Source organism: Medicago truncatula, chromosome 8, assembly GCF_003473485.1.
Source record: "Medicago truncatula cultivar Jemalong A17 chromosome 8, MtrunA17r5.0-ANR, whole genome shotgun sequence".
In the NCBI taxonomy this organism is placed as follows: domain Eukaryota; kingdom Viridiplantae; phylum Streptophyta; class Magnoliopsida; order Fabales; family Fabaceae; genus Medicago; species Medicago truncatula.
Window position 1 is genome coordinate 7,434,967 of NC_053049.1, and position 9,601 is coordinate 7,444,567.

The window sequence follows — 9,601 nt, forward strand, 5'->3', positions numbered from 1 at the left end:
TCTTTTATTTTCTTTTGCTTTCCAAAATTCCTTTATTTAATTTTATTCAATAATGTTGTCAATTTCAATTTTCACCAAATTTGATATTGTTTCTCACCAACGAAATTTATTGTGGAAGAAGCAGTTATATCATCATAGCTAGGGGTGACAATATGATTTATTAAACAAAATTTTTTGTTAACGGGTTGGATCCATCCATCATATTTTAAAAATTAATGGATGACCTCTTTAAATAAAAATAAAAAAATTCAATGGATAACTTTAAATAATATTAATATTTTTTATTTAAATAATTATATATTTGATAAAATAAAAAAAATAATTAAATTAATAAAAAAACTGAGATAAAAAAGAAAAAAATATTTTTTTTAATATTTAATATATTATTAAAATATTATTTAATATTATTTTATTATATGTGGTGTCAACGCTGGAGCTTGACCGGTCAATGCCGGAGCTCTGTCGTCTATCATCGTGGATCACCGGAAAGTTGGCGCCGATCATCGAAATTTTGGCCAGACTACCAACGTATGCCATCGATTAACCGCTGTGGTCAACTTACTGACAATAAAATATTGTTTAATATCTACTGTAATAATACAATATCTTTTAGGCTTAATACATCATCTCCCTTTAATTTATTTTTGGTTTTCATTTTGATCCCTTAACTATAAAGTGCTTCAATTTGGTCCCATAAATCTTTTGCTGTTTACTATTTTGGTCCTCTCCGTTAGTTTTTAACATCAAATGTCTAAAGTGAACCATGTTTAAATGTTGTCCACCATAGACCTTATTAAATTTTTAAATTTTAGCCTTTTGATTTTTTCTTTAAAAGAGGATTGTTAGATCATATAAGATCTATTGTATTTTATTGTAAACCACCAACACCTAATATTTTTCTCACCTTCTTCATCTTCTTCTCCTAATCTTCATAAACACAATGATTCTTACAAAAAAGTTACTACCAGAACCATAATCTCAAAAAATCATAAATAAATCAATAAAGTTTTATTTTTTATTTCTTCATACTTCCAAAATAAAGCCCATGAATTATAACTTAAAGTTACTGACAACAAGAATTAAAATAAACTCCAAAAACCCTCATAGGAAAAAAAATAATTATTTACGGGAAAAAAAACTGAGAAGGGGATAAACATTCTTAACATGAGTTTGTTAATAATAATAATGATGATAGTAATAACTTTTTAATTAAAATCAAAGATTGAAATCAAAAGGAAAACCTAATTCCCAAATCTTTTTCATAGTGACCTTTGTTCCTCCCTCCCTCATCTTCTTCGAGTGATTTCAGCCCCCTTTTCCTCCATTGAATTTGTTGTCGTGCCTTCCTTCGTCATCCTTTTAATCGTCCGTCTCCATGTTTTCTCCCCCATCCATCTCTTAGTACGTAGCCTTTTCTCCCCCTTTGTCATGTCAAATTCTAACCATTCTCAGTACTATGCATCAAGCCATTATTTTGTGTATAAAATAGTTGTTTTTGTAGGCTTGATTCACCATTATATATAAATTCCTACGATATGATTTCAGTTTTTTACGTTTGACATTTTGCGAAAGTGATGAAATCAAACACGAATTTGCGTAACGGAGCAATTCGGATATAGGTTCGCAAGGAACCCGGTGCTCGTGAAGATGAAAAAAACAGGTGGTTAATGAGCATGGAGATTAAAATTGAGATTGGGGTGTTTATGGTTATGAAAAGGTTGATGTTGTTTCTAATTGTGATGAAGAAATTTTTTGGGTTTTATATGAACAATGTTGAAGGTGATGAAGATGAAGAGGAATAGCAGGGAAGGAGAAGAAGAGAAGAAGAAACAAAAAAAATCAGATATAGATGGTTCCCTTTAACATTCTATGAACCTGCAATCAAACGATTATAATAATATTAAAATTGTTAGACATCAAAAAACTAACTGCGAGGAGCAGATAGATAACGGCAGAAGACTTAAGGGATCCGTTTAAGACATTTTATAGTTAGGGGATCAAAGTGAAAACGAAAAATAAATTAAAGGACCAAATGATGTATTAAGTCTATCTTTTACTATGAGTTCTTAATATAAAATATGTAAAACACCACTTCTGAAATTACACACTATTGTTTTTTTTTTAGTTCAAACACACTATTGTTAAAGGATTTGCTTACTTTATATATTAAATGTTTATGAATATATTTTAGAAACTAGTCAATAAAAGTGGCTCCAAGAGTGCGATTTCAGGCTTAAAAATACAACAATTTTAAATCTCTCTCAATGAGATTTTCTTTACTTATTGTGGTCCTACAAAAAATACACGAGTGTATAACATCTCAAAGAATTAGTTTATCAGTTGAACAAAATAGATATCCAATCTATATATCAAAATAATTAATTTATAAAAGTGACACTCGTGTACCTTGGAGAAACACTTTGATAAGATACGCATGTAAAAAGGTTTTATACCACCAATACGTGAAAACTAATCTCATTACTAAAGCATAAAACAATCCTTCAGAAACAATTTTATTTGCTGTGTTTTGAAAGAGAAAAAAATTATTTATATAGACTGACATGAAAACGTATACACACATAGAAGATAGATATAATTAAAAGAGTAATTTATAAAAACTTTTTTATACATAGATATAATCAAATAACATCAAGTGAAAAATTGTAGATATATTTTAGGAATATACCTAGAAAAAAGAGGCATTATTTTGTCATTTCAAATTAAATCCTTTCAAGGGTTTTGTCTTTTGCATAAAAAAATAAAATGGCATTGCCTCCTGTCAAATTAAGGATCTTGTCTCTTGTCTTTCAAGAGTCATTTGAAAGGGGGATAATTTCAGAATCAAGGAGTGTTAATTTTGACAAATTATCCAAGAGGCAGGAAGTGCACTTGTTCTAACTATTGTGTTGCTAGATGTTTTGGTGTAGCAACTAGCAATCAATGCAGTGTGGTTTCGATGGTTTGTATTTCAAATGATGATACAATATGCTATCCTGCAACAGTCAAGATCTAAGTATGCAGGAAGAAAAGGCTCAAATGTGTATCAAATGAAATCTTCAAATTCATTATCTCGTGTGATGTTGTGTGTGAATTTTCTTTAATGCATATACTTTTGTGTGATTGGTTGGAATTATCTTAACATTGAAACCTTGGTGGAAGTGGAGTGAGATTGAGGAGAATTTTCAAACTAAATTAGTGTGTGCTTTTACTATTGGTTCAGACATACTTACAAATACTACAAGATATGTCACAGTTTAAAGCATGCAAATGTTTCAAAATCTATAAAACTAGTGTCATAAATCATCAACGGTATAATCTAAAACAGAGTATATCCAAACGAATCCAAAATAAACGACATTACCAAAAGTCCCAACAAAATCAAAACAGTACCAAAACAGAATCCAAACCACAAGTTCAAAGATCCAAATTGTAAACTAATTAGACATTGAATTCATGTAAAAGCATCGGTGCATTGTCTTGACCGGTCATCAAACTAGTCCTTAAGATATCCTTCACACGAACTCTTCTTCTACAGTAAAGAACAAGGGATACCACTTGTGTACCATTAAGTAGCAACAACACATGTTATTATAAACAAGGTTGTCAAAATCAGGACTTTACTTCAAGTCGAAAGGAAATAGCAAAATTAGGACTCGTAAAATCGCAATCAAAATCGGAGGATTTTACTCAAGGACTTTTGTAGAATCGATATAGAAAATTGTAAAATCGCAATCAAAATCGATGAATTTTACTCAAAAATATTAATACTAAATATATGTTATAAATGATATATAGTCATAAATGACTTAATTTATAAGAAATCATAAAATTGCAATCAAAATCGATAAATTTTGTCTATTTTATTTAGAATTCTACTACGGATTTTAGTCGTTGAAGGTGAAGAAAGCAAAATTCTGTATTTTACGATTTAATTGGGGATTTTGACAATAATGATTATAAGTATCTAGAAAAACATCATTTCTTGAAAAACAACAAAATAATAAAAAAAAAATAGTAAACAAATTCATATTTGATTAAAAATTCCATTTAATCTAATCCAAGTAAAAGCCAAAGAGATGCACAATCTATTATTAGTTATATGAAAACAATAACACTAAATCATTAGATTTTTTATATGGATATGTCTAACATGTGTAATATATTGAATATGTTAAAGAAATTTAAAATAATTTTTTTTATTGAAAAATAGCAATCAATTATTAAAAAGTTATACATTTAATATAAAATATATAAATTTTAATACAAACTTATTATTTTAAAATTCTAAACATGCACAAATTTGCACATGATAGAAAAGTTATAGTGAGTGTTTAAGGAATTGAGAAAAAGATAAGTATTTGAGAGGACAGTCTCTGTTATGCTTGATATGATATTTTGATTCTTATTTACTTGATTGGTTTGTAATTGACAACCTCTCACATTTTATAGGCTCCCCAAGAGAGTGGTAAACACATAAAGATAATATTCCCTAAAAAAAAAAAAAAGATAATATTCTACAATTTTAAAAGAAAGTTCTCCACACTTCACTCTAGTAGTTACAATTAATGTTAGGTCTCTAAGCAACTCACTTATTTCTACACCATGCTAGAATTCCCTTTGAACTTAGTAGCTGTTAATTAATTTGGCTTAACACTTAATTAGTCCATCGGACCCATCAAGTTTACAATTCAAGATGGATTTGAAGAAGATAGTTATAGGTGGAAGAGGATGGTGTGGTTAATGGATGTTTTTTTAGAGGGGGGTTTTCTCTCCCTCTCCTAAGCAAATATTTCTTCCATAGTACTTCGATATGCATTGTTGAGTACATAATAAATTATCTAGTCATTTAATTGAACCTCATTAACGTGGAAATTTATATTTCTCGCAGTATATTGAGAGGCCTATGAGAATATATAATATGGGTGTTGTATTTTATAGTCGATATTATATTTCAAAACAAAAGGGTATAAGATCCTTATCTGAATATCTTTGTTGAACCAATTTTTTGGTAATTTTTTATGGGATACTAGAATGCTCTGATAGGTGCATTTAATATGAACTTCCCTACTCCAATCCCTAAAATCTTCTGACCATTCGGGATTTTGAAATAATAGGATAGAAATGATATTTTTAGTTATTATCAATGAAGGTACTATGATATATTTTCTAATAAAAGATTGGATTAGTAATACAAAACTTCTAATTATTAGATTATCTCACTACAAAGCACGGTGAACACAATTAGTCCAACTCATGTTTTATGCTCGACAATTGTGCACACAACTATCCCTCCACCACTAGGAATGTACACACCACCATGATTTGGAGCAAAAATCATGGCATTGAAGAATTTGTCTTTAATAGCACGCCCAATTTTCTCCTCGTGTTCCCTCAAGAATTTCACCGTTGAAGACTCAAGACTCTTCTAAATCAGGAGTTCACATTCCTTCACGATTGCTTGTTGCCATCGGCCGAGGAACCACTTCAGTTCATTGTTATTTCAAACAAATAGGGCTTAAAAAATATATCACATTCACAACTTCATTAGGAATAGTTTGAGTGTTTTAAGATGTTAATTGAACCCTAATATAACATTTTTGAAACCAAAAAGGAGCACTAATCATTGCGATAAATGTTCAAATCCGTGAGAAAAATAAAATGTTTAGATTTGAAATGATGTAAACATACCTGTGAATGTGAATTGCATAACCGAAATATGTTGTGAGTGCAACTCAATTAGGGAGAAAGTGTTTCTTGGAAGAAGACACTTTCAATTACTTATACCCTCATAAAACCATTAAGCTACATACCTATGACATGACATCGATTGATAGGATGAGGGGTACATACCCAACCAAATTCAATAGGTACCATTGTGTTCACCAAACAGAAAAAATGGGTGCTAGCTAAATAATTGTCCCAATGGCTACAATACCATAGTCCAGTAATAACAACATATGCCATAGTCCAATAGCAACCAAGCAATGATGGATTAAGTGCAAAATAAAACAAGTGTTCAATTATTATCCATAGATTGAAATCCAAGAAACAATGAGAAGAAAAGAAGCTTCGATCAATAAAGAAGCTACAACTTGGTAAAAGATTAAAGAGATCTCAGCTAACAATAAATAAGTAATTATTTTTTCTTGAATTTGAATTACATTTGTGATCACCTTAAAAAGTATCAAGCCAAAGAATGGAAACAATGGTTGCTATACCAGAAGCCAGTAACAACACATCAGTTTTCAAGGAGCTTTATCGAAAGGCGCTGTATCATTGTAACAAATATTCCATACAGCTTCCATAGAATCCTTGCTAGTTGTTGAAGCAGCACAAAATGGATTTGAAGATAGCGATTTCAAAACTCTTTTTTTGATGCATTCTGGTTCATGCCCTCGTATTTTCAAAATTCCTCGTAAAAGTTCCCGTTTGAAATGACAATCACCGCTTAAACGATTAGCTCTTATCTCACTACAAGCATGGTGAGCACAATTCCTCCAATTCACATTTGCAGCTCCACAGTCATCAAATGCATGAATTAACTCATGAATTATCACCTAGTAACACTATCTTGCCTTTGTCTAAAATTTCCACACACAGATATTCCTCCACCACCGGGGGCATAAGAGCCACCGTATTTGTTGCGACAGTAAATAACTTTGAAGAAAGTATCTTTAACAGGACATCCAGCTTTCTCCATGTGCTCCCTCAACAACTTCACGGTTGGAGACTCGAGGCTCTTTTGAACCTTGCGTTCACAATCCTTCATAGCTTTGTAGATGTGCATTGTTATTTAAAAGAAATAGGGCTTCAAAAAAGATAACAACTTCATTAGGAATATATTAGGTTTTAAGATGTCATCATTGTGATATTCTAATCATGACTAGTGCAAACAAACATATATATAGGAAATTTAAATAATTTTAGAAGTAGTTTTGAGCTGAATTACTATGATTAATAAGTTATTATGCAGCTTGACATTCAGAAATCTAACCGAAACCTAAAACTTTAAAGAAAAGAAAAATAAATAGGGCGTGCTTACTTTGAAAATGGACTCAGATTGCTTCACGGCCGGTGATGAGTGGAAGGAAACGGTGAAAACTTGAGTTTTCATTCTGTGGTCACTGAACGGTTCAAGCCCCCTTTTTAGGAGAGATCTTTGGGTTCAACATCATGGGATATTATTGGTGTTTGGAAAGGTGAGAAAATCACTCTCTAGGCTTCCAATTTTACTCCCGGCATCCCAAAATGACATAAATACCCTCAATAACAATTAAGTATATAGTTTGCTATCCACTTTAAGTGCATTTTGCTCTTGTTAAGATTCACTTCAAATTAATGTCTTGTGGAACTTCATAATCGTGATTTTTTTGGCAGGAAGCAGAATGATTTCTGGGATAAAATCGTGACACGATTTGTGATAGATAAGATTTGTGGCAGGCGTGACATAATTTATGGATAATGTTGTTGTACCTTAGGTTGTACGTTACGAATCGTGATACGATTTTGAGTGTCTTTAGGGTTGAGAGCATTTGTAGTGAGGTTCTCTTGGATTGGGAAACATTGTAAACACCTTGGGTAGTGAGATTTCACAATTAGAAGGATCAAAAAGCTTCCTTTAGTGTTTTTTCTTAGGATTTATTGAGAGTGTGGGTGACTTGAAAAACAGGTAGAAATTAGGTTTTGTTCTGTGTGAGCTTTTATGTTAATTTCTTATAACTTCTTTGTATCACTTTCATCTTAGTGGATTGTGGTGTTGCTCTACACTTAGATTTAGATCTATTTGTTGTTGTTGTTGCTGCTGCTTGAGACTACTTTACACATTGATTACTACTTCCTTTGCTCCACACATCATAGTTTTATTGGTGTGATTTTGTCCGAATTCACAACAACTCTCTTATGAACACTCTTTCTAATACTCACTCTCTTATTGGTTTAAATCATTGTGAGTCTACACTTTGAAAATAGAACCCAACACAAAGTGGTAAGACACACAATATATGATTTCATCCAATAAAAAAATAAGTGTTAGAGAGAGTGTTTAAAAGTGAGTATTGTTAACATTCCTCTTGCAGTTAAATGTTTGTTCGTTGGTTGGCAACGGCTGTTAACTACCGTTCCCGACATATTTTCACATATAAGGCAATATACTTCCACATCACTATTCATTCACCAACTTTTTTTCTCTCTTCCATACAAAAATCCCCAAATTTTGAATTCTTTTTGCAAAATCTTGGTCTCAAATCATTTAAGAATTGCTAAAAGATTTCTACACTCATTTAACGTCAAGAAACGTGTAATGCATCTTTTAACACATTTACATTGTTCCTTTATTCTGCCATATTTTCGTAAAAACCTGACATGATCGTAACGACACTTAACCATCGCTCGAGCCAACGAAGTTAAGTGTCGTTGTTGAAGCCAACTTCAGTTAAGTGGGCTCCAGTAACACTTAAGTTAAGTGTTGCTGGAGCTCAGATTAACTTTTTTTTTTTTGTTGCATTTTTATCCTTCTTTTTTTGCATAATTGAAATAATTATTGATAATATTTATTTTTGCAATGTTTTGTTATTTATTGATAGTAATGGTTGAAAATGTGATTGGTACTTCCAACTAATTAACCACACAACTCTAAGAAAAAAAGGACATAAAAAACATAGATGCCACCAAAGCTCTTATAAGCCTTATTGACCAAATGATACTTCCAACGCCTAAGAGCAAAAGAAGATTGAACTGCAACAATTTACCTTACCACTCCACAATAAATGAGAAAACATGGCTTACTACAAACTCACTTTCCCGCTACTCTGTCAACTCTGCAACTGATGCCACCACATCAATTATTCAAGAAAAAATAACTTGATAAGCTAACAAGAAATCAATAGCAGAGACAAAATATGCAGAATACGATCCAGTCCCTGCGAATAGAATGGAAACAATGAGAAGAAAAGAAGTTTCCATAAGAAAATAAGTCATCATGTTTTTTTCTTCTTCAATTTGAATTACATTTGTGGTCACCTTAAAAGCTATCAAGCCAAAAAGAATGGAAACAACGGTAGCCAGAAAACCAAAACAATTCTTGCTACACCGTAAGACAGTTAAAACCCGACAATTTTTAAGGAGCTTTATCGAAAGGCACTGTATGTCTGTATCGTTATTATCCTTATAACAAATATCCCATACAGCTTCCATTACATACAATCCTTGGCAATTGAACCAGCACAAAACCGACTATTATTCATTGATCCCAAAACTCTTCTTTTGACACAGACTGAAAGAGTGAGTGTAATTTGTCTATTTATTGCTTTTTCTTACTTAGTTGGACAGATTCTTGTTGTCTTGGCTTATTATGTTAGTTGATTAATTTAAGTATCTTGTTTTAAAAAAAATCGGGGCACTAGTGGGGGTAAGATTTACCTCATCTGACAAAGAGGAGAGTGATCACATAAATGAGAATTGAGATGATAATTTTGAAGAAAATATTGTTCATGAAGATGAACTTAAGGTTAGGATGACATTTAGTCCGGAAGAAGAATTTACCAAATGCTACAAGACATTAGCAATTTGCGTGTTTATCCAAATCTTGCATATGTAGCTTTTC

At 31.5% G+C, this 9,601-nt stretch overlaps 1 pseudogene; it reads right to left on the minus strand.

Annotated features, from left to right (window-relative positions):
- Positions 1-6,245: 6,245 nt before the first annotated feature.
- On the minus strand, positions 6,246-6,787 carry LOC11435020 (mitochondrial inner membrane protease ATP23-like; annotated as a pseudogene).
- Between the last annotated feature and the right edge of the window lie 2,814 nt (positions 6,788-9,601).